The 26,474-nt window shown below is 38.7% G+C and overlaps 1 long non-coding RNA gene across 3 annotated transcripts; it reads right to left on the bottom strand.

The window, feature by feature from the left end:
- Positions 1-25,565, bottom strand: LOC134155095 (uncharacterized). Of its 3 annotated transcripts, none has more exons than XR_009961426.1 (4): positions 25,429-25,565; positions 5,547-5,711; positions 2,186-2,390; positions 1-925 (listed from the first exon to the last, which is right to left on the bottom strand). It is a non-coding gene; the product is annotated as an uncharacterized LOC134155095 (long non-coding RNA). The 3 variants fall into 3 exon arrangements; XR_009961425.1 differs by having other exon boundaries at positions 5,547-5,671; positions 25,429-25,559; XR_009961427.1 differs by lacking the exons at positions 5,547-5,711; positions 25,429-25,565 and adding an exon at positions 3,025-3,336.
- Positions 25,566-26,474: the final 909 nt, after the last annotated feature.

The following is a 26,474-nucleotide window of genomic DNA, read 5'->3' as shown; positions in this document are numbered from 1 at the left end:
TAAGATAGCCTATTCTTATCATTTAATGAGATTTATCTGTTAAATCATCTAAGGGCTGGGTTTTTTCTGTGTTGTTCAGGTTTGTCTGTTTATCAAATTAATGCAATAGGGTACCTAGTAAAATCTTTTTTTGTTCCACCCGAGTGCAGCAAAAGGTAAGACGAGCAATAGGTATTCCACAGCTCTGAAAGGACTTCATTTATGTCAGGAAAATTGCTTCTTGTTTTTCTGCTGTATGTATATTTAAATACAGCTAAACTAGTATTGCTACATATCTCCATGCTGATTCCAAAGTGGAAAGCAAGCAACAAGCATAGCCCATTATTTGAGATATTGTCCTGTTTTGGGGCACATCTCCTAGAATGATGACTACATTGCTTTATTACTGGACTATCCCCTTTAAGCTGTGTACAAGCCTGGTTTAAACCCGCACAGCAGCTTTCCACAGTCAAAGGTTTTCTTACAACTGAGCCACACCGGTTTGTGACAAAATTGCCATGACATTATGACTTGACTTTAAGAGGCACCGGCAATGCATTCATCAATCATGAATACTATATTTAAGCTGGAAAGCACTTGTCCCATTGTCTGACTTAGAAGAGAGTAACAGCATTAAATACCTACATAGCAAGTGAGAGTATATGTTTGTAGTCTTTTGTTTACAGAAGTTTTGAAAGCAGTCATTTTTAGATACAGACTAGTGAGAGAATGCATAAAGAACTTAAAGCAAGGAAGAAGATGAACAGCAAAGAACAAGGGGTTCTGGACATTTTCTGCACTCTGTATTTATTAACCATTATATGACTTTGTGAAAGAGATAGATTTAGAAACATGTGTTCCCAGGACACCCAGGACACAAAGCATTCTGCAGTAATTTAGGAAATGCTCTTCACTCACATATTCACATCCTTTTCTTGCAGATGTCCTAAAAAAAAAATAAAATAAATCTGAAATGGTAGTATCAGAAATGTTTTATAAAGAACAAAGGAGATAGCAGATTTCCAAAACCTCATTCTAGAACTCTAGCTCGAAGGGAATTAAAAAGGCAATAGTTTTACCCTGTTGTTTGCGATTAGCAGGTTTCTGTCAAAACCAATTGACGCTCTAGGCCAATTTCGCCTGTAGTTAGGGCCATGTCTATCACTTAGAGCAAAATACTGTTTACAGAGGGGAAAGGTTCCCACAAATCACAGTCCAGACACACTAGATTTTGCAAATGTCTAGACAAATAGGACCATCCCTGTGCCAATGTTAATAAACCTTCACACATTCCAGTAAACACGTGGTAGTTCCCTATCTCAAGTCAATCATTTTCAGTACCTAATGAGAATGCTCTTAACTGTTAATATTTGACTGTTAACACCAATTGCCTTAACTCAATGTCCCTTTGCCGAGCAAAAGCTTCAGTCTGGCTTTTATGCATGGTAGAAATCAGCATTTTCCATTATCGGTGACTGCACATATATATTTGAAGTACTAAAGGATTAAAAAACTTAAGGAGAAAATATTCTTGGTAGCTGACTTAACAAAGAAAAGTATTAACCCTGGCTATCAGAGATTGAGTTGCAACTAAGGTAATGAAACTAAAATTTCTAAGAACACAAGTGTAACAGAGTTAAGTCCACACCACTTCAGATATTAACATGTTGGCACATACAAAGTAACTATATAAAAGAGGAGACTAACACCGGGGGTTTTAATTCTCCTAATATGTTGCTAATGACAGTGATTGTGTCTCTAAATATCAGTGATGTTGTTATCTGAGAAATTACAGTTGTGCATTCAGACAGTTTCATAAAGTAATACTGGTACAATGAATCTGTTATATGCCTTCTCTCTAAAAATGAGGTTATGCTTTTAGATAAAATTAGATAATACAACATTTAATAATTCCCCAATTGTTTATTTGGTTTTAAATATGATGACTTTTACTCTGATTAAGCAACTATGAACAATTTTTCTGTTATTTTCACCAGTCTGTTAGCAATCTAATTGGGATACTGAGGGTAGTACATAAAATAACAACTAAAGCTATTTCAACTCAATAGCTGGTATACAGCAGCAGATTACCAATTACATTCAGAAGACAAATTACCAGTAGATTTCATCTCCCTTAAATAAATACCAATTTAAGTCAATAAGGTCTGAAAAATCACTGCATGCTGAGAGGTAGTTATATGGCTACCTTTAATGAAAAATTAGCTGTGGGCTAAAAGATCCATAAAGCAGCTGAGGACATTCTGTTTTCACTGGATTAGGGCACAGTTTCTTCAAGTTTAGCACAAGTATTCTGAAAGGAGCAGAGACAATCTGTAGCAGGAGTCCAAAATCTTCTGTACTGCCACTGAAAACAGGACTTTAGTTAACATTCACATCCATTGTCAAAGTCCCTAAAAATTAAGGGCATAACAATGAAACGGTAATGCATTAAAATTACATTTTATCAGTATACAGAATCATAGAATAGCTAGGGTTGGAAAAGACCTTAAGATCATCTACTTCCAGCCCCCCTGCCATGGGCAGGGATTCTTCACACTAGACCATGTCACCCAAGGCTGTGCCCAGCCCAGTCTTTAAATATATTAAAGTCTTCATAAAAAGTTACATATAAAAGTGTTCATACAGAGAATAACTGTTGCCTGTTTAATAGCAGGAATATATATTTTAAGTTGCATCTTGTTATAGGTTAAATAGCTGGTTTGTATTTAACTTCATGATTTAAGTGCAATTATGTAATAGACTCAGTTATAAGAAACATATAATTACTGTATGGGCTGGGAAGCTGGATTAACATTGCCATCTAAATGAAAGAGCCTTTACTACTCCCGATATTAACACTGAGAAAATATTTAAATTGCTGACAAATATTTACTTTTTCTTTGGTTATGATCTCAATGGTTTGTGGACTTTATCTTTAGTATGGAAATGAAGATTTCATGTCACCGAAGTGTAAATAGCCAAGTAGTGAAAATGCATTGGCACCAGGCTCATCACATAAATCCAGCTTGTAGAATAAACCCATACCTGTTCTCCAGCTTCCAGATCACTGCTCATACCTTTCTCTTCACAAAACTATGGGTACCTCCCCATTCTCTCTCCTAGTAATCTAAGCCTGGTAAGATTTGGTGGTTACTGGCATCTAGGTGGACTAGAATTTGCTGATGGTCCCTGCTGGCACTATGGTTCAATATTGCATCAAGGTAGAGCAGCCACTTCCTCAAAACACCTTCCTGCTCCAACTTAAAATACTCATGAAGACACAGACTGAAGATTCTGAGCTGAATACCCACATCCCTGTTCCTCCTCTGGAATGCCAGCTCCTACACCTGTGAGCCTTGTTCTCCAGTGTAACAGCCCATTAAGCCTCAATCACTAGTTATTTAAGTGAACACAACTGGGCTGTGAATAGTACTAACTAAAATAACATAATCACCTGTAAGGGATTAATTAAATTAATCTCCCATTTATTTCATGATTGCCCATTGACATTGACAAAATAAAACTGGATGTAGCAAGCTCACTTCAGCTCCCCTGTAGCAAAGTCTGGTTGCCTTGATTAAATTAGCAATCTTGTTTATCACAAAAATAAAGATGATATCCCTTGAACATAACTGAAATTGCTGGGTTCAGATAGAAGAAAACATCAACCACATCTAGTCCACTGGCAAAACCAAAAATCCAGGAGCAGAACATTAGGTTTTATTCTTGGAACAAGCGTAAGAAATGTAAATTGTGATAAAAATGTATATGTGAGAACAAATAAAGTATCATTAGTTTTGAAAAAAAGTGTTTTGTCTTCTCCTGGCTACTGTGAGCTAATTTATAACTGAGTTCCTGCAACCACATCCCTTGGGTTTTCTGATCTCAATAGCTTAGGACATCAGAGCATAAAAGTTTTGTGGGGGGAGAAAAAAATAAACAGAAAAACAGCCCAACAACAAAAAAAAAAAAACCAAAAAAAAAAAAAATCAAACATTTTTTGCATTGTTTAGACTTTGTAAGGGAAGGAGTAGGCTTACACATCATACCTGGAAATAAATAGCAGTCAAAATCTGAAAACACCTTAACATATATTTAGGGTAAACAATGACTGTAGCAAATATTTGCAATTCAAATCTCTGCAATTTTCTTCTCTTCTTATGAAAAGTCCTTCCAGCACTTTAGAAAGGATTAGTTATATATTAAAAAAAGAGACTTTCTCTACTGGGGTAAACTGTCTTTCAAATATTTCTGACTCAAACATAAATCCATTTACCTTTCACAGGCTGTTTTGTAGTTCTTTTTGTGGTGCTCATTAATTAATAAACAAAATCTACTGCATTTAATACAGCCTGTTTTTCATTCAGCCTTATATTTCATTTGCTGCGCTGACACTTCCCCAAGAGTAGTTTACGCAAAATGGTACAAAAAGAGTTCTGAAAGAAGAGTCATCAGTAAAGCCAAGATGTTGAGAAGTTCATGAAAAACTCCGGGTAGCCCAAATGATGCCAGTTTAGAAACATCAGTTTGGTCTTGTCCCATGCTGGGGCAGTCGTCTTTCAAATTCTTTGAAATGTTTCCATGAGAGTTTATTATGTCGCAAACACCCATTTTCTTGCTGAAAAGCACAAAAATTTTTTGCAATTGGAAAAATCTCGATAGACAAAAGCACCAATCTCTTGGACTCCTAAATCCTTTTGACAAAAACCTCAGTCATGAACCCACAGCAACAGGGTTCTAAGATTCAGCTTAAGCAGCATGTTCTTGAAATTTCAAGATTCAGGATTCAAAATCAAATCACATTAGCTTTCATATTTCTGGCTGCTTTTGGTAACAACCTCAGAAAAAGAGGATGTCAAATTTTAAAACAAATACCTGTTCCAATTACTTTGATCTCATTCACTTGCATAAACAACATTATATGTGGAAATGATGCATTTCTAGCATTTTAAGTGTTAAAAAAATCCAAAGAGACAAAAATTAAAAAAAAAAAAAAAAATTATGAGCAAAGCTCAGGAAAAGCCTTTGCTTTTTAATTCTAATTTCTGTCTCCCATAAACAGCATTTCCAAAAAAGGAATACAGCTTACTGGCTAAATTAGACCAGGTAGTGATATGTCAGACCTATAGTCTTGCCAAAATCCTATCTGTTGATTTAAGCATGCTCACTGATATCAGATTATTAATTGTTCCCTGCTGTAAGCACTGTGGATCTGTGAGTGACACAGAAAGGTTAATCCAGTTTCTCAAATGCTATCTTGCATTTGGCCAGGAAAGTCAGAATTAGTACTGCTTTATGAACTATCCATGCATTCAAATCTTCATTCCAGCATGGAAAATTTTGCTGTTATAGGGAAAATAAAAAGCTGTTAATGAGAACCAGTATGGCTGCCAGGATTGCTTTTGTACCTATGCCTCAGGAAAAAAAATGAAGTAGGTGTAGTGAGTACTATAGAGAATTACAGGTACCTCAAGCAGTGGTGAGAAGACGTAGTAGAAACAGTAATTCCCCTTAATAAAGCTCAAAGAAAGCTGGAACTATTTGGTGAATAAGACTGTTGTTAATACCTGCTGCCTTTTTCTGAGCAGAGCTGTGGATATCCTCTGAGCTGATAATGACTTCGGTACTCTCATAGCTTCTTCCTTCTCAGTTATTCAAGGTAAGTTCCATTTTCAGCAATTTCAGAAGTGATCTGGAAGTTCGTCGGTGAGGAATGTCTTGATTAGTCAGACCTGTTGGTGACACATGCTAAATAAATGTATCTTATTAAAAAAAACCAAACACCTGAAAGTCCAATGAAAAATAAATTATATTACTTTCATTGGGAATCAGCTCTATCAAATATAAGCATATATCAATTACTGGATAATAGGAATTATGCATACACAAAGTGCAAGAAAAAAATAAACATTTTGCCAATTAATTGTACATTTTTACAGAACAAACCATATTATAAATATATATACACTTTGCAATTATTTTTGTGTGACAAGAAAAACTACCTATTGTTTTTTTCTTGACTAAAATTGCAGTCTTGAGTTTAAAAAGAATAATTGGTCTGCTATCTAGAATATCAGTAAAGGGCTGTTTATTCCTAGTACATTCCATGGTTAAAGCAGAGCTCTGTTCACTACAGTAGCTTTGGTAAGAACATGCTGGCTCTTGAAACATCATAAACCCAGGAAACACCAAAATGAAAAAATGGAATCCTTCCACCTGATAATCGGTTTATCAAAGTCATACAGATTTTAAAAGTTTCCTATTCTCTGTGAAATGACAGCAACAGTTCTGAGGAAGGAAAAACAGCCTTTGACACAAGAGATTTCTTGCAGGCACAATCCAACTAAAAATCATAGGATAATTAGGGTTGGAAAGGACCTCAAGATCATGCAGGTCCAACCCCCCTGCCATGGGCAGGGACACCTCACACTAAACCATGTCACCCAAGGCTCTGTCCAGCCTGGCCTTGAGCACCGCCAGGGATGGAGCATTCACAACTTCTGTGGGCAACCCATTCCAGTGCCTCACCACCCTCACAGTAAAGAACTTCAATCCTTATATCTAACCTGAACTTCTCCTATCTAAGTTCAAATCTATTACCCCTTGTCCTATCACTACAGTCCTTATTGAAGAGTCCTTCTCCAGCATCCTTGTAGGCCCCCTTCCCTTACTAGAAAGCTGCTATGGGGTCTCCACGCAGCCTACCCTTCTCCAGGCTGAACAGCCTCAACTTTCTCAGCCTGTCTTCATACTCAAGCCCGTGATCGTCCTCGTGGTCTCCTCTGGGTTTGCTCCAACGGTTCCATGTCTTTTTTATGCTGAGGACACCAGAACTGCACACAATACTCCAAGTGAGGTCTCACGAGAGCAGAGCAGAGAGTCCAGATCACCTCCTTCGACCTGCTGGTCACACTTCTTTTGATGCAGTATATGGTTGGCTTTCTGGCCTGGGAGTGCATACTCATAAATGTCTATGGAGAATTGGGTGAAGGATCAAACAGCATTCTGAAAAAAATTCCCAGCACATTATTCTCCTCAAAATATCTGTTTTCCTTGAGGAGACATCAACAGAGTTTACTTTCAAAAAAAGTGATTTGGATGCTAAAGAGTTCTGCATACCATCACTTTTTTTATCATTTGATGTGGTGATGAACTGAGCTGAAAGCTACCATGAGTACGGAGAATGCAAGTCTCTGCATTACCCCAGAAAAAGAGCAAAGAAGGAATTGTCAAACTGATGCCACAGATGCATCCAGTCATGTAATATTGACATTATTACCTGGTCCTGAAGCAGACTTTCTACCTCTTGCACACCTCACCAGCTCCTGGGACTGCAGGAAGGGGTTTCAGATTTTGCTCTTTCTCCACCTTGTCTCAAGGGGGAGCAAGTAGAAGTTAATTACCTTCTTGATTCCCCAAAATCACAGTCGAAGTGGAAAGACTAAACCCCCTTTATTCCACCACTCAACATTACATCAGCTATGATGATGTCTCCATCTTCTTTAGATTGCCTATGCCATGCACACAACCCAAATAAGAACATGAGGGTGAAGTCTACTAGGAACAGATCAGAGTGGAGCTGTCAGCTAAAAATGCATCTGCATGGGGAGAAGTACTGTGTGTCAAAGTCCTCCATACAGAAGAGGAAAAAAAAAAGATATTTTGCCAAAATAAAAATGGATTTGCCTTGTTCATACAGCACTTTTCAATAACTAAGATTGAATACTGTGCAGTGGTTTAGACTAATTCATTTTATAGCTGAATCCTGGTGTTCATAACTCAGTTCTATTTTCTCCTCAGCCACCACACAACATTGATCCTGTGAGGATTTTGCACCTGCAAAGGCATTTCTAAGTAACATACTGAGTCATTTCTGGATGGACTGCAGCCTTTGGCCTATTTGGTTTCCAGAATCATTTAAAAGAGCTCTTATCAAGTATTAACTACTGAGTAGAAACGTTTAATTCTTGGACCTTAGGCAAAAAGTCCTGGTGTGCAAAAAAACAACAACAAGAGCAACAGGTTTCACAAATCCATAGTAAATTTTGTTCATTGTCTGATAGGGGTACCAAAGGAGCCACAACTCAGAACACATCCCCCCCTCCACCCAAAGACAGTAAGGTGCTGTTTCCTAAAGACAGCAGCTCTGCATTGCTCCACTGCAGCTGGAGTCAAACAATTATGTCCACCTAGAGTCTGTCTCTGTTGTACATAAGGGTATTCCCAGAGTGATAAATAGCATATGCAAGCCTGCAAAGACAGCATATGCCAAAGACATGAAGGATGGCTCAAAGGCAAAATGAAGATCACTGCAAAGATTTTTGGGAGCTCTACAAACTGAATTTTACAATCTCTAGTGAATATCTTAAAAGCAAGGGAAACAGTGACAGGAGAGGGTCCTGGCTTTTATTTCCATGGTAAGAGCAGGAAGGTCACATTCTGTAGGACAAAAAGGCAGAAAAACAATCAAGAAATCTTTCCCAGCAGCAGAAGCAGTTTTTGCTTGCATCAACTCCCTGTTCAGAAAAAAAGAAATAAAAAAAAAGGAAGACTTTTCTTTAGAAAAGCAAAGCAACTAAGTCCTGGTGTGGTTCCCCGCACTGCTCTGTGTCAGAGCATTTCAAGGAAAACACTTTTCTTTGCTCTTCTAATCAATGCAGCGAAACACAAAAAAAAACAAAACAACCCAGAAACAATATTCTCAGTGTTGGGTCAAACATTCTGGGAGGTAGGAAACATCTCTAAACCATGTGCAATTCTCAGCCTTTGGAAAGTAAATATTATTTTGAAATAAAAAAGCAGTGTTTCCCTAGAAAAATCCTCCCTTTCTCTTTAGCTTCCTTACAATTTTTCTTTTTAAGCAGGACAAAGGGAAAAATTAGAAACATTTTGAAAAATTGTTTCCACCCCAACCTACCCCACCCTAGTCTGAAAAACAGAGTACTTTACAGTCATTTTCGCCAGCCAATCTTCCCCCACCATAATATGCCATTTTATACTTTGTCGTGGTTTAAACCCAGTCAGGTAATTCGTTCGCTCACTTCCCCCCCTTTTCTTGCCCTCCCCCTGCTCCCGGAGGGACAGAGAGGAGAATCGAAAAGAATGCAACTCCCACGGGTTGAGATAAGAACAGTTTAGTAACTAAGGTATAACACAAATCACTACTGCTACCACCAGTGATAATAATGATAAAGGAAATAACAAGGGAAGAGAATACAACACCTCAGCACCAGCTGACCGATAACTCGCCCCCCAAGCCCAACCAAGCACCGACCGATACCTCCTCCAACCCTGCAGTCTCCCAGCCCTTCCGGGTAACTCCCAGTTACATCCTGGGCATTACGTGCTGTGGTATGGAATACCTCTTTGGTCAGTTTGGGTCAGGTGTCCTGTCTCTGCTCCCTCCTGGCTCCCCCTCCTCCCTGGCAGAGCATGAGGCTCACAAAGTCCTTGGCCAAACCAAAACATCCTTGTTATCAGCTCTGTTCCCAGGCCAAAAGTCAAAACACAGCACTGCACCAGCTACCAAGAAGGAGAAAAATGACTGCTACTGCTGAACCCAGGACATACTTACATAGGCCAACTACCACAAATGCCGACATTGATTTTGATCTCTGCAGTCAGCTTTTGAAGTCAGAATTAAATATGTTTTTGCAATGAAGGAGATAAGTCACTGAGAACTCAGTGGAAAAAATACACAGTGGATTTTGATAAGCATAGAAATGACCTTTGGTAAAGGCTCCCAGCACAAGTAACAGACCAAACCCAAACTGTGCCAATCACCCAACAAAAAGTTATTTTACCAGTTAAATAGGACTGGAAATAACTGCTATAAGAAAATCCAAAATAGATAAATTTAACAACTAGTTGTTAGGAAAAAAAAATATATATTAAATCCATTGCAAGGTTCCAGACATTTCAAGGGGACAATACTAGAATAGATTCAGATACCTTCTCTTTACCATGCAGAAAACATGCAATCTGTCTGTAACAACTGACATGGTATCACTGAAGAATACATAAACTCACAGGTAGTGGCAAGTCCTACCTTTTTTATTTTGTCTGCTGAAGATCTAAACAGAAAATTTTGCATGTTTGTGGGCGGCAGGGAGCACAACAGATTTGAAAGAATGTTATTGCACAAAAAAATCTATTCATTATAAAGACAAGCCTAATGAAATGAGAACATTTAGTTGCTGTGCATGGGGGTGGAATGGGGATGACAACATAAAAAAACAAAACTGTAAAGCACATCATTACGTTGCAAAAGACTAAGATTCCTACACTTTTTGACACAAACCTGTTCACATCTGTGAGCTTGAGGTGACCAGAGAAATCCCCACTAAGGACTAATGCACAAGGGCAGGAATGCACAATTGTTCTTCAATATTTAAATAATTCAAAGCATTAGGAAAAAGAGTTTATTCAGAAGACAGGTTTAGTGTTGCAGCTTGTTAAGTACAGCAAACCCTTTAAGAGACTTCTATGGTAGGAAGGGTGAAGCCATGGCTAACTCCTGACCTCTCTGGGTCAGCCCCATGCCTGTATCAGACAGCTCTACCACCAGCTAACACAAGCACTTGCTTGCTTTCCTCCACATCCTCAGTCACCAGAACTCATGAAAGGTCTGATGTTCAGCCCCATCCTGTCATGCTGTCTGACATGGGGAGCTGAAACATGGCCACAATCATGTCACTAGACTTCATGCACAGGAAGACAGCACCAAAGGCAGCTAAACTGGTACTTCAGGCATGATCAGAGACATGTACTTGTCAGTAGGATAAAAATACTGCTGAAAAATAATGGACTCCTGCTGTTACTTAACATTCTGGAGCCTTTATATTTAAAGCAAAAAGCACAGATCCCATGACAGAGCTTTTGTTCCCAGAATTTGGTAGGAGTTTATACTTAATAAACAGTATGAAATTAACTATGTAACAAGTTGTCCATCTATACAAACTTGCCCAAACCAGGCTGAAGGAGTCCTCCTTTCAAGTCTAAAGCTTTACCTCAAGTAAATGAAACCTTAGTCACTTTTCAAGAACTTATTCGTGACTTGACTAAAATCTCTCACCTCTGAAGAGTGACCTAAACATCAAACTTTCATGTTGAGGCAGAGCTTACTTTTTTTTTTCATTTTTAAGGACACTGTCATTCATTTTCATTCTGCATCTAACAGGAATATCTGAAACCTCTGTGTTTTCCATGGAGTTCAGTCGGCATTTTTGGTCCACTTCTAATCCAGTCCCGATTTTCATTCCTTTCCAACATAACAATGATTTCTTTTCTTTACTCTTACTTAACCAGAGGAGTGGAACTTATTTACATCAGTAGAAAACATACTTCTCTGTCAGCTAAAATATGGAGCACATTTAAGCTTCCAGTAAATAGACACAATCCATTTTGCTTCAATATTAAAAGGAATGTTCTTTTCACTGGAAGGAAGGTTCTGATAATTGGCCTAGTATATTTCCTTCAGGCATCTGTTAAGCTACTTACTCCTTAAACTTACAGTCCTGCATAATTTTTAGCTTCCCTACTTTGTGAGGGGTGCAGGAGAAAAAGGCAGCTAAAGAGAACTTCTTTGTTTGTTTTAACACAATGTTGGTCATGACACACTCTTAATTGTTTGATTATTTTCTGATCAGACTATCCACAGAATTAGGATTGTTGAATTTTAGTTTTTCAGCAGCTTATAAGCGAATGAAAATTTTAATTGGCTGCTTGGTGGTTTAAAGCAATAGATTAATCTTTGTGAATCATCCTAACTGGCAGGTTTTAGTGATCCAAGTAATTTACTTACATAATTTAGTTCTTTGTCTTTGAAGGAAAAGTCCATAAAAATGCCATTATGTGAAATTTCCATGTAGCACAATAATTGCAGGCAAAGTTATGCTTTCAGAAATTGATCTCTAGGAGATTTGGGATCAGCAACAGAATACTTCTTAAAAGTCTCTATTTCTTTCCTCTTCAATAAAATTGACTAACTTAGAGCACAGTATTTAAAACAGTACAAGCTGACTATTGAACACAACAGGAATTTTTATCTGAAGAAAAAATATTAGATCTGAGGCCAGAATTTAGTCAGCTCTGAAGTCAGAGAATCAGAGAACTGTTAGGGCTAGAAGGGTTCTCTGGAGAACCTAACCCTAACCCTCAACATAAATAATTTCTTCCTCAGGTTGAGGTGGAACCTCTTGTGTTTTAGTTTATGACCATTGCTCCTTGTCCTGTTGTTGGGCACCACTTAAAAGAGTCCAGCATCATCCTCTTTGCACCTGCCTTTGAGATATTTATATGCATTCATGAGATCCCCTCTCAGTCTCCTCTTCTCTAGACTAAACAGACCCAGCTCCCACCATTTCTCTTCATAAAACAGATGCTCCAGATCCCTAGTCCTCTTTCTTCAGCCTGTTTTACAAGACACCATACTCTTGCAGGGTGCAGCCATTGCACTTTGATTGCACAGCACAGACCCTCCAGCCCTCAGACTTAACCTGGTTGAAAGACTAGGCTAAGATCAGCAAAGCATTTCCAACCCTGTAGTACAGGCACACCAAGCACATAATCAAAGATTGCCATAACTATGAATAGCCACTGTGGGAACAGTACTCTGCCTCTGTTTTTTACCACCCCTCCCAGTCTCAAAGGCAATGAAAAGCTCATGAACTCAAATGTCAGAAATGCTTAGCTGATTATTTTATTGGCAGTGTAGTGCAATTACCTCTCCTCTCTCTCCTTAGGTCTTCAATGTAAGAGCTTTCAAAGTGCATTGCAAACCCTTGTTAAAAGGGGAGTCAGGATAGATGGCTTTTCTACTGACTCAAGCGACTGAGAAGGAAACCACATATGACAAATGCTGATCTGGCTACGATGAATCCTTTACTACATAAATCGACTTCATGTTGTTTATGCAGTCAGTATAAAAATTCACTTACAGATTTTATTTATTTAACTGCACATTTTATTCTGCTTAGTGAATAGCAGTCTGCCTGACCTTACATGTACTCTGCAAATGCAAGCCAGGGAGTAGTCTTGTTAACAGGACAGAAAAGAACATCTTTCTTCCTTCAGTCCTTGAAAACATTCACTAGAGCATCCCCATCACTCATGGATTTCATTATTGCTGGGGAGGGTATATTAACTGCTGTTACACCTCTGCACCTCACTTTAGCAAATCAGTTTTCCAAATCTTAGATCCAGAAACCCAGAATTTGAAAAACTGGCATAGTCAAAACAGATTTTCAAAGCTGAAAAATTTAGTCAAACTATTCCAAATACTAAAGCATAATCTTTTTAATTGTATCCCAGTCCTGGAGATGAATTATACACGAAGTAGCTGATTTCAGTTATTTTCTCAGTACTGCTTAGCCTTCTTTTTATGCGAGTATTTAAAAATGTTTCATCTTTCAAAACAAGGTGCTCAGGAATATTTTTTGTTACACTGAAAAAGCAACATTCATGCTGTGACTTTATTTCTGAGCTTTCTGCACTAGTTTAAGCCTCACTATCACTGACATAAGTAACAAACAGAGACTATGGAGAGTAAAAAAGAAATCCCACAGCCCTTGGGAGGTAGAAGTGAAGAAACAGTTCTCAGATTACATCAGAGCAGATTTTGAAATGTCCAGCAGCCACCAGCTCTCGGGATTTGTAAAGGCAACATCCGGTCACCTATTTCCAGACCTAACTGGGGGTTACTTGAGGTACTGAGGTCGAAGTTTGGTCTGTATTTCTGCTTGGAAATAGCTATGTTGGCTTGCAAAGTTAGTATTTGCATATTCAGTATATGCAAATATATTTCCAAATATGGAAAGAGTGGAATATTACTCTTTTCAGTTCATCTTGCAGAGTCCTAGAGACAAATCCTATGTGAATCCTTAAAACTGTGTTTTCTGCCAGTGGTTACAAGGCAGGAGGCTGTCACAGCAGTTTATACCACATCTAATCAATGCTCAGGGAAGAATTAAAGTGGTTATAGTTAGCTATTAAAAAGACATGGTTAGCTAGATAACTTTGATCTGGGAGTCTGCTTACTCCTGGCAAGGAATGTCATTAAAACCACCCCGCTTTGTAATTTCAAACCATATTTTTTAAAAAATATAACTGCAATCACCTCCCCCCCCAATGAGAAAAGCAAGAACCAAAAGCACTGTCAAGCACTGGAGATAAAAGATCATTGTTTCCTAGCAAAGCTTGCCGCTGCGAAAGGAAAATTTTGTGGGATAGCTTCATTTAAACAAGTTTCAAACCAATTGTGTAACTCAAAGCAACAGCACCACAGCAGGTAATATTAGACACAGATTGACACTCCTTCCTAAACAATAGCAAAACCAAACTGCTGCATGTTTCCCTACAGACAGGTATGAGGAAGCAGCTGGAGTAAGCACAGCCCATCGCAGTCTTGCGGACTTCACTTGTGCTATGGCTTTCGAGTCAGAGCAGCCAGGTCTGGCCTTAGAACAGCACTCAGCCACATCAGGGAATTACGTATACAAGGGGTGAGGCACAGGCAGACCAAAACAAGCATTTTTTCGGAGCTTCACAGCACCTGTGCACGCTGTCAGGCCTATTAAGCAAGAGCTCGTCTGATCTACCCATACTTAAGCAAAATCTGCCTTTTGATCACATACAACTGACCCAGTTTTCCAGGTTGGCTCAATGAAGCATAGGAGATATCAGGGAAAGGGAGGGATGGAAGGACCAGAAAGGGAAGAAGTTGCTAAAGCCAGAAGGCAATTCTTCATGACATGATTTATATTTGTTTTTTTCCATGCTTCCTGCTACCTTCAGCTTCTACAACCAGAATTCAGGTAAGCATTGTGGAGTAGCTCTTCTCATTAACATTAGGGATTAATATTTTCAAATGCCAAGCACAGGATATGAAAGCACTTTGTGCTTATAAAGGGACAGGGTCAAAAACTTGTAGTGGTAAAATAAACTGCACTTTAAAGATACATCAGCTCTTTTTGTGGAGGACAAGCTACACAGAATAGGTGTACAAGACAAACCATTCTTTTTAATCCTCAACCTCTGAACTTGCAATTGCATTTTCATGTTATATACATACTCAAGGGGCATCCTGTTTCGTGTGCAATCCATAAATTGAGGTATGGATAATTTCCTTTAGTCTGTTTGTGCTGCAGTCAGCCCAATAAAGTACAGGTTCAGAGCTATAAATCTCAAAAAGGCCATGACAAAATAACAGACCACCCAATGTCCTGTTTGAAGGTGTGTTAATACGTCCACTCAGGAAGGAATCAGACCAAGTATGCAATTAAGAAAAGTTTGTCAGGGCAGCTAAAAGCAAGATGTGGGTTTCATCCAGCAGCTCAAACTGGGTGATACATGGGCTCATCAGCACAGCACTACCCATCTGGTCCCCCAGTGACCAGCCAGACATCACCACAGCCCAACATTTTCTGACATGCAGCTCTGCACATCCCACATCACCCTGCCCCTGCTCTCAGAGTAACAGGTAACCCATCCCTGCATAAGCAGCAGCTTGTAAATCTACAAATTAAAAAGCAGTTGTGAATATTTCCTTTGACTGAACTGTGATATGATAGCAGCATTTGCTGATCTGTGTGCAACGTGGCAGTACAGATCTGCACCCATAAGCAGAACAGGAGGCTGACATGTCAGTTACCCAGCAAACATCCAAGTATCTAGAGACACAGCTCATCACTGCATAGATAATTGGTTGGAAACAAAACAAAAAACAAACAAACAAAAAAAATATCAGTCGTCTGTTTAGTCCATACCTTTTTTCTAATCTAAGTGACAATGACAAGTTAATTAAATTAATTATTTGCTAAATAAAGTCCAGGTTCATCAAGGTGCTATAGCCAACTGCATCACTACTGGGTAGGGTTTTACCCTTTCACACTCATGGAAGGGAGGAACAGGCTTTCCTGGGCCTGAAAATACCTGAGTGGGAGAACTGGTAGCATAAAAGAAGCTGACACAGCTCCAGAGCATCTGTCAAAGCAGCAAGCATACTGCATGCAGTAAGCAACATTTAAAAGGCTTTTGAGAAAATAGCTGCAGTTTCAGCTACCACATCAACTGAATGGCCTCCCACATGGCCCCAAAACCCATGAAATAAAATACTTTTCTTACAGCATACCAGGAAATAACCAAAACATTAGAATGAGGGTACATATTCCTTAGCAATTTATTGTGTAGTGTCAGTGCTTTTCTGATGCAAAGCTCCTTGGTATCTACTGTTGAAGTACTTTAGATTGTGCTTTGCAGTTCCCCCAGCTGGACCTACCACAGAGAATCCTATGTGGAAGCTACACACCAGCAAACATGTCAGTCAGGCAAAGATCATGAATGCAATATTCCAAACCCTAGTTTGTAAAAATCAGACATTGAAGTAAGATTACCAGCCTAGCCCTAGGTGACACAAATGATCACTAGGGATGACAGGCCCTTGAACTGTACTGCTTTGCTCTGCAACACCTCTTGTGCTAAACTGTTTGCTATTACAGTTACACCCTGGGGATCCTACAAGAAAATATTTCACAGCAATCATTTGATGCTGCAGAAATTACTCCTGATGGCTGGTCTCAGAGCTGTACCTCCTGTGCATCTCTCCAGCAATGGCCCTGCTATTCCGATCCCCTACATTAACATTTCTGTTAATGTTTCACTTATGTTTCACTTATGTACATTAACATTTCTGTTAATGTTTCATTTATGTTTCTGGGAAAGAGCTTCTAACTTTGACAAGTCAGACAGTAAAGATTCACATTCCAGAATGTTAAAAATCCAGTTTATCGGTAGTTATGGAGATCTACAATATATACCAGAGCCTCGTTCTTCCACTGAGTGACCCCAACAATCTTTGCATTCTGTCACTGCTGTTCAGAAAAATGGATCTCGGGGACATATGCCTGAATCCAAGAGCTTCTCAGGGAAATCACAATTTTGCTTCAGATTAGGGCAGATGGAGTGCTAAAACACATCGCTTCAGTCACTCTCTCGATAACCTTGTTTTTTATGATCAGAATAAAGTCAAATTCTCGTGAGGTTTTGTTTTTGCCCCCAACACCATAAAAAAAAAAATTGCAAAAATGAACTGATTCTTTTCTGTAGCATAGAAAGACTAAATTTTCATTTACCACAAACAATAGGCTGCACATCATATCTCAATACCTGCAGCTAGATTTTCAAAGAAAGTGGAATATATAGCATGTTAAAGAAACAGCTCAGGTTTAGAGCTTATATAATAATGGATTTATTCTAAAAACAGATATTGAAAACAACATTCAAATTGTATATCCTTATTTTAGCAGAAGAAAGTGGATGAGAAAGGAGGATCAAGATCCATCACAAAGACAGCAAAGAAAAAGCTGATTTGAGAAAGCTCTGGGGGTCCTGCTTCGTTGCTTACTGACAGAGGGAGTTTGGAACACATCAATCTTTCCCTTTTGTTGTGCTTCCAGGAAGAGTAACTTAACCCCTCCATTTACACTAAAGCTCATTCACCTTTGCTCCTGTCTGAAAATTAATCTATTCACACATAATTATTATTCTGTCAAAGTCATCAGGTACTAGCTCTGAATTCAGTCACATATCTAAAAAAGAAACAGGCCAGGTATTTATATACCTATGTTTCTGCATCACATCTGACTCTCAGTGAAAGACTAGACTCCCTTGAACTAGCTGGTGCAAACTCAACAAACCATGGTATATTCTTAACCCCAAGGGTTTGCAATCCAAAGGTCAAAGAGACAGCAAGTAGGAAATACAGCAGAAAATATCTAAGCGTCGCAGAAAGGCCTTTCTTAAGACATAGAAAGCATGTTTGAATGCACATTTTCTAAGCAGCATGTAGTTTCTCGTAACAAGGTTAGATTGTTCCTAGCACTAGCAGGTGGCTCTTTCCTGCAAAAAAACACTGTTCACCTATACAGAGGGTAACCACCTAGAAGTGTGACAATAGAAAGGTTGTATAGATACAGGTAGTAATAAACTACTGCAGAAATATATTGCTTCAAAGCTAAAAATCACCACCAGCGCTTATAAATTGACAGGTTCTTGCCATCACAGGAGGTTTCTTTTCTCACCTGGCACTTCATCATCCTGCTGCTTCCTTCATGCTCTCTTTCTGTCACAAGGCTAAGCAGGTAGTTAACAAGGGTGATGCAGGGTGGCTTGTTAGGTGAAGGCAGAAGTTACAGTACCTTGCATGACAGCATAACGGAGCATTTACAGTTTGTTGATTCTTGAATTGTAAAAAGTATTGATTATGGGTTGTGGAACAGGATAACATGCTTCAAGTGCAATGGGTGTAACAAGTGAAATTATCCTGGAGAAAATATGGGGGACTCTGTATTGAAGCTGTTTTCTTGGAGCCTTTTCACTCTTCTGCAGCACCACTCGTTACGCTAGGAACACAGTAAATGTTGTTTCTCTGAGCCCTGAATTGAGGATTTTGCCTTTTTCCTTTCAATTCTTCCCAAATTTTTGCATGTTTGCCTAATGAACAGGTTATTAAAGGTACATTTAGAGGGATCCTGATCAAACCAACCGTTCAAAGGATACATCTCAGCTGACAAGCAGTTTTGTATTACGATAACATTAAGCACTAATTTCCACACAGGAAAGAAAGACTACCGGTTCAAGCTGAGTTGTGGCAAGCATATACACACTTTATGAAGTTTATCTGTATGTACAATGTCTGTGCACAGCTAGCTATTCTAAAGAAAGAAAACAGTCCAGTCAACACACTGCTGTAAATGAGCTTTCTTCTTGATTAAAATGCAGTAACACAAAACATATGCTTTGGGTGCAGCAGTCATCAGGCACCTGAGAGCTGGTCCTCAGAGATAAACATACTGTTCCCTACATTGTATAAACAGAAAAGTTAAGGTAAAAAACGCATAGTTGAGAAAGTGAAGAACTAAGCTCCACATCTAGCTAGAACTCAGAGCAAGACACATAGAAGTAAACTCCTTAAGATAGCTTCCTCAACATTCATTATAAGAAAACCTCTTTTGAGAAGGAAAGCATTCTAGCTTCTGTGAGCTACAGCTGAGGTTGTATAAGTGACATCTACGCATTTCTTTTATGGCCCCGATACTTAAGTTAATCCATCTATTTTCAAAGATTTGCAGTACTGAAGAGTATTGGTAAGACTATTCCTAAATCTCTACAGTAAATTGAAACATGAGCTTGCAAACAAAAATAAGAGATCAAATAGTCCCCTGATATTGCACGCAAACCCCTGTTGTCCTTTTACATGAATATTTGTTATTTATCAAATGTACTTCCTTACCCATCTCACTTAGTTTAGAACCTCAGTTCTCAAAGAGAGATATATCTCTCTGTCAAGGTAGATTTATGAACAGTTATCTTGTACCTACCATGCTTACCTTCTTGGTCCTTCCTTTCCTCCTTTGTAGTCAAACACAAAAGACCTTAGCTAGCAATACCTGAAACTTATAGGCTCCCAGAATGCACTGGTACACAAGGTAAGGAACCTATATAAGCCTAATTTCTGAAGCACTTCTCTGTTTTTATTCAGAAAGACATGTTTAAATGAAGGGTATGTGTTGTTTTGGCATTAAGCCTGCAGCAAGTTTTGTAGCATCCTTTAATTTTCAGTACTTCAGACAAGTGAGACATTAAAAAAATGCTGAAGGGAGAAAGCTAAGGGATGGTGGAAAGAAAAAGAGCTAGTAGCTATTTAGTCCAGCTGTAAGATGTTAAGAGATGAGTAACTCAGAAGAGCTTATTTTTTTTGTTTTTAGGGTATCAAGTGTTTTCATAAATGGTAACTTATTTTTAAAATTTTATGATTTAGACTAGAGTTTACCTGTATAATTATTAGTACTTGAAAAGTGTTTCACTTAGCAGCAGGGTAGTCCATAACCTTATCTTTAGAGACTACTGATGTTGCCTATTTTCCTCAGAGGAAGTCTACTGCAGGAAAGGTGATGATTCAGGTTTCTCCCAACTTCCTATAAAGAGATGGTTGATACTTGTAGTGAGGCTACAGCTGTGATTGGTCAAGAATTGGTATTCACATCTTAGGAAAAGATCTCTATGATTAGAGAGTTGAAATATTCATCACTGATTCTTTCTACTGGTACATATTTTTTTCTCTTCTTGCAGCCTCTTTTTCAAAAGAGGACCGTCAGGGATCTTTGCTAGGAATATTTCTCTCTAAGGAGGGGTTAAGGACTGGTTCTCAAGCCCTAGCAAGTATATTTCTAGTACATGAGGCACGATTCTTTGAAGAGCCTTTTTATTCTTGCTAGTATCTGGTTGTATCTGGCAGAACCTTGGGAATCTTCATTCTATTTCCTTTATTACTGAGGGGATATGCAGAAATAGAGAGACTGTGTAATACCCATTTTGTAAGTACATAATCATACTAATTTCCTCTGTGTTTAAACTCAAGAGTTTCTGGGGTTTATCTTGTGTGTTTAGGTTTGGCAGATGTCCATGTAATAATTTTCTCCATTTTCATTAGTTTTTCACAGCTAAAATTTCACATGGGAGGGAAACAAAGTGACTGCAGTCTCTATCACGCATATGCCACTTGGCAGTGCTGCCTTGCTTATGACCAAATTATTTGGAGGAATAGGAGGGAAGACTGAAAAACACAAATCCACATCCTAATGTAACTGAGGTAACTTTGTATAGACAGCAGGATAAACTGCACTTATATCTTGCTTAGCAATAATAGTCTAAGCATCCTCAGCAAGCACTCACTGGGGACAGGAATACTCTGTAGTCTGTAGTGGATTACCCTGAAGGAATACAAAATACTGTGCCTGACTCCCACATGTGGTGTTAAGCTTAATAAATATTTGCAACACAGATGAAGATTCTGGCAGGAAAGGGGTTATTACAAATATGAAATATTATTACCAATCTAATGTGCTAAAAAAATTCATTTCTTTGCCTCTGACAAAGTGTCTTGTTAATGAGCTATTTCACAAGTGTCTAAATGAATTCAGTGTAAAATGATTTATTGCCACACTTGCAACAAAGAAAATATACACATGTCCCCAAAGAAACAAACTCTCACTCAAGGAGCAATCTTTGGCAAGGTTCATAAGTTCTGCTATTACTTTAACAGCTCTTTTTTTCCTTCTGCCAAAGCAACTTGTCAAAATAAAATATGGCCTGTATTTTTTTGAAGCACTTTACCTTGCCTCAAACTGTCAATACACACAGAAATAACTTCAATTGTCCTGCTGCCTTAATGCAAGTAACATTAATAGAATCATAGAATCATAGAATGGTTAAGGTTGGAAAGGACCTTAAGATCATCTAGTTCCAACCTCCCTGCCATGGGCAGGGACACCTCACACTAAACCATGTCACCCAAGGATTCATCCAACTTGGTCTTGAACAGTGCCAGGGATGGAGCATTCGCAACCTCCTTGGGCAACCCATTCCAGTACCTCACCACCCTAACAGGAAAGAATTTCCTCCTTATATCCAATCAAAACATCCCCTGCTTAAGTTTTAACCCGTTACCCCTTGAACTGCACACAATACTCCAGGTGAGGTCTCATGAGAGCAGAGTGAAGGGGCAGGATCACCTCCTTTGACCTGCTGGTCACGCTCCTTTTGATGCAGCCCAGGATACAGTTGGCTTTCCAGGCTGTGAGCTCACACTGAAGCCGGCTCATGTTCATTTTCTCATCAACCAACACCCCCAAGTCCTTCTCCGCAGGGCTGCTCTGAATCTCTTCTCTGCCCAACCTGTAGCTGTGCCTGGGATTGCTCCGACCCAGGTGTAGGACCTTGCACTTGGCATGGTTAAACTTCATGAGGTTGGCATCAGCCCACCTCACAAGCGTGTCAAGGTCCCTCTGGATGGCATTCCTTCCCTCCAGGGTATCAACCGAACCACACAGCTTGGTGTCATCGGCAAACTTGCTGAGGGCGCACTTAATCCCACTGTCCATGTCAGTGACAAAGATGTCAAACAAGACCGGTCCCAACACCGATCCCTGAGGGACACCACTTGTTACTGGTCTCCAGCTGGACATTGAGCCATTGACCACAACTCTTTGTGTGCGGCCATCCATCCAGTTCTTTATCCACCGAGTGGTCCATCCATCAAATTGATGTCTCTCCACTTTAGAGACAGGGTTGTTGTGTGGGACAGTGTCGAATGCTTTGCACAAGTCCAGGTAGAGTGAATATGAATAATAATATGAAGGTCAGACATGCAGAAACTTATGTTGAAAGTCTGACATTCTGAGTTGACTATATAAAATACAGGCTATATTGACCTTGGGGTTTTTTTTACTTTGTATACTTAAATCTGGAACAAAACCCATTTAACTGGAAAGAAGCAGGTAAAACCTGAGCCTCGGAGGCCACATTGCCACCTCTGGAAACACAAGGCAAACACATCATAGATGTAGTCTTCAGAGGGCCTTGCACAAGTGTTTATCAGTTACTAAATCTATTTAGACCAAGTTGTTTTTGCTCGTATGTATAACTTAGAGACATTGTATTTTCCACTACTTTTTGCTTACAGATATAGAAAGTTAAGAAAACAGGGACCCATAAAACTGTGGAAAGACCAAGTTGGTAAGTAAAGTACAGAGTGTAAAATCTAGTTTCTTTAATTATATTACATTAAGCCCTTTGGAATAAATTTTAGCTCTGAAATTGTCTGAAAAAAATCGTTAGATACTGCCTTTATTTTGAGGGACTCTATTAAAAACAAAAAAAATCCTACATAATTGAGGGTTATAATTGTGTTTAAAATAAGAATTACCTAGATTTTTTTTGGTTGCTGTTCTTAACAAGGAAAGGAACTTGGAACACTGAAACTCCAATCACCCTATTTTGCGGCATGCAGGTTGAATACTTTCTCAGCTCGGGTCGCCGTATAGGTGCAAGGTTGATACTGAGGTGTGGAATCTCTGCAGAGCTTATGAGGAAGAAAAAGTTGAAGATAAGGCAACTGTAAAGTGTAGCTACTCCACAGCTGCTTCTGAGAATCTTCTTTGTTAGTCTCGTCTAACATGAATGAGGAGTTTACCAATTTACAACTTTAAATGGCTGAATTTCTTTTTTTACTAGTGCTATGAGAGTAAATGTCAGTTATCACAGCTAGCATTTCTCCGAATACTTCAATATTAGTGTCAATTTCGTTGACCATTTACTCTGAAAACCACATTGGAAATATTTGCATTGGTCTGAGTCTCAGCTGGTAAAAATGGTAGCAGTTCCACTGATTTTAATAGAGATATGATGAGCAAAGCCACCTAGGGACCAAGTTTCTTAATACTATATCCCACTGCAAGCCTGTAGTTTGCTAAACCATGTTTAATGTCCTGCCACAGCCTATTGCAATAAGTGTGAATACTGGCTAGTTTCAGAATACTGCAAATGTATTATTTATATCATCAAATGTCTTTTATAAAATATAAAGGAAATTGTATAGACAACCTCCATTTTTTCCTTGTGGCTGGAAGGCAAATCTCTTTCTTTTAACAAAATATAGCTTCCATTGATTTATAGCTTTGCAGATCTTTCCTTGTGTGATTGTTGAATTCACTGTCCAACAGGGACTAGAGAAGCTGTGTGGTTTGGCAAGTGCTATTCATCTTCTATGCTTCAGTCCCATCATTGTTATTCTGTTGCCCATGTACCACAGTAGCAATGATCACTGTAGCTGAACAGGAGGCTGAGATTAGCGGTTCTTCCTCACACATGATAAAACACTGGTTTTCAGAGCCTCTGGGAATCTGTAAACCCGATGAACAAAATGCTCAGCCCTCCTGCCTGAGATATGAGATAGTGTCATTGCTACAAGACTTTGGGGATGGAGGTGGACTTTCAGTTTATCTTCCCTGAGTTCCATAACCAGATAGCAGCTTTTCCTCCTTGCAAGCAGTTCATGTCTCTTTGGACTAAGCTAGGGATAGAAAATCTGACAGCAGCAGTGGTGGACATTCAAATTGCTTGTCAGGGCTATTTTCAGCACCTTGAAGTACAGCAAGTTTCACTTACTCAGCCTTTTTCACATTTTGCACTTGGAAAATACCAAGAAGCAGTTGGCCCCTCTGGGGGTGGTAGTAGAAAGGGAAACGTAAAGATATGTCATTAGTGAACAAATACATGAATTTTAGGGAATGATATTCTCCTTGAATGCACACTGAAATAAGGTTTGAGAAGTTTGGTGAACATATTCAAGGAATGCTGAAAGGCCCTACAGACTTTGATTTATACCTCTAAAAATTCTTTTTGCTGCAACTTTACATCTGAAAAACTGCTAAAAGCAACCCTTGGGGTGGGCAATCACTGCTTACAGCAGAAAGCACAAAAAAATAACAATGCAAATCAGGGTGTTGGGGGGAAGCACCGCACAGAGGAAAATAGCAGAATGTTTTTAAATAGATTTCTGTGTCTTGGTTGATTGTTCACTAAGTGCTTTGGATGCTTTCACTGATACAGTGATTCTTCAAAAAGATTTGCTCCAAATGGTTGCCTTTCTAACATAACCAAATATAATACTGGAGTAGTTTAGATCCCATGACATTTGAACTGAAACACGTCTTGGAAAATAAGGAGGCTGTGTTCTGAGATCTGGTATAAGAATGCAAGGAATAAACCAGTGCATTTCATGCTGGCATAACTTTGCCACAAATAGGTGGTTGCTACTACTCCTTCTAATTGCTGTTAGTGCATGGTTCACTGAAATTAAAGAATACCTTGTAAATATGCACCATTCTGCATATTTTGTTCAGTAGTTAAACCACTGTCAATTCATAAAAAGTTTTATTTTTGTTAATTTTATGGCAAATAAATACTTGCATTTCACACTGGGGAGGAATTAGATGTTAATGTCTTCCTAAGATTAGAATTATTTTAGAGAAAATTGTGGAAATTCTGCTAGAATAGTAATAGTTTAAGATTGAAATCCTGTTGCTTTGCATTATGGTATGATTATGAAATATGATTTGAACAACTTAACTCATTTATATGGGTTAATGCATTTACTTGCCCTTCTCCATTGTGACGATTTCAGCCAAAGACTTTGAACTTCAGATCTGGAAAAGAGTGGCACTAAAATTCAGCGTTAACCACCCACAAACAGAAGAGAATTGCTACTCTGGTTTTAGTGCATATTTGTTTTTAGTTTTCTGTTTTCAATGGGCGAGAGTTGCTCCTGTTCTTTTCTTGTTTACTGTAAAGCTTTATCTTGGACACTTTGAAATAGGAGGGCTTGTGTACCTGAGCTGACTTGCCTGGACATAGTCTGTTCACAGTATCTCCTTTTCACAATGTACCATTTCAGTGTCACAATGGAAATACTGGTCACAGTATCTCCATTTGACAAGGCAAAAATCAGTAAACCTGCTCAACAGGTTTCTTTTGTTTGGGGTAGAGTTGTTGCTTCTATTTTGCACAGGACTATCTTTATGGCTTGTAAAAAGAATGTGGATATACACACACTTGAGAGGGGTATCCATCTTGCAAGGGAAAGACTGCGCGTTCCTGTAGCCATCACTTGATATGAGAACCATGTGTCAGGGCTGCTCTTTTCTACATGCTGGATTACTAGGGTCCTTGCAGACAAATGGAGGGCAGTCCAGAGGGGAATGACAGAAAAATGATAAAATACTTGGAAAATGGAAATTGCAGTGGTGATAAAGAAGATTGACCATCTAGCACTTAGAGGAGACATAACTGTCTACACATACATATAGGGATATTACAGAAAGAACAGGGACCAATTATTCTCTCAAGTCATCAAGGGCAGAACAAGAGTAATGGATTTAGGATGTTGCAGGGAAAATGTCAGTTTAACATTAGGAAATACTTTGGGTAGAAAAATAATCAGGACAACGTACGATGCTCTCAAGGGAAGTTGGGCAGGATTTCCATCACTGAACTCTGAACTTGTTCAAGTCTAAGGCTAGACATCAGTCTGAGGTAGTATACCTTATTGTGCCCTGAAGTCTACCAGAACTAAAAAGCCTTGGTCCTTCACACCTTATGTAAGAAGGCAATCCTGCTAAAGCTAGAAGTCTTTGCTTGGTTAAGAGCTGCCAGTACAGTGCCATATACTTTAATAAATCTTTAAAGGATTGTGAGATATGCTAGCCCCTTCCCAAAGAAGCAAATTCACATGTAGGAGTTATTTACACAAATTTCAAGACATGGTAGATCTTGTCCGGTTTTCCCTACCAAATTCAAGAAATGTTTGTCTCTTGCTCATGAAAAAGCTATTTCAAGAAAGTATCTTTCATTTTCAGTTTATGAATTGGTTTAAACCTCACAGAAGTCAAACTTTCTGGAATTTATTTTCAAATGGAATATCTACTTACTGATTGATTGAATTTAGTATTCTTGTGATTTTCTTATTTTTATTTTTTTATTCAAATATAGAGATATTTTAACCTATGTATATGGTTTTTAAGACAATCTCCAAAAATGTCTCACACAAAACTGTTTCCAAAACAATAACTATGGGAAGTATTTTAATAAGTGAGCAGAAT

This window comes from Pezoporus occidentalis, unplaced genomic scaffold (genome assembly GCF_034315485.1).
Source record: "Pezoporus occidentalis ecotype Australia unplaced genomic scaffold, CSIRO_AGI_Poc_V1 ctg73, whole genome shotgun sequence".
Taxonomy (NCBI): domain Eukaryota; kingdom Metazoa; phylum Chordata; class Aves; order Psittaciformes; family Psittacidae; genus Pezoporus; species Pezoporus occidentalis.
The sequence above is the reverse complement of the archived record's forward strand: the minus strand, read 5'-3'. Positions and strand labels throughout refer to the sequence as shown.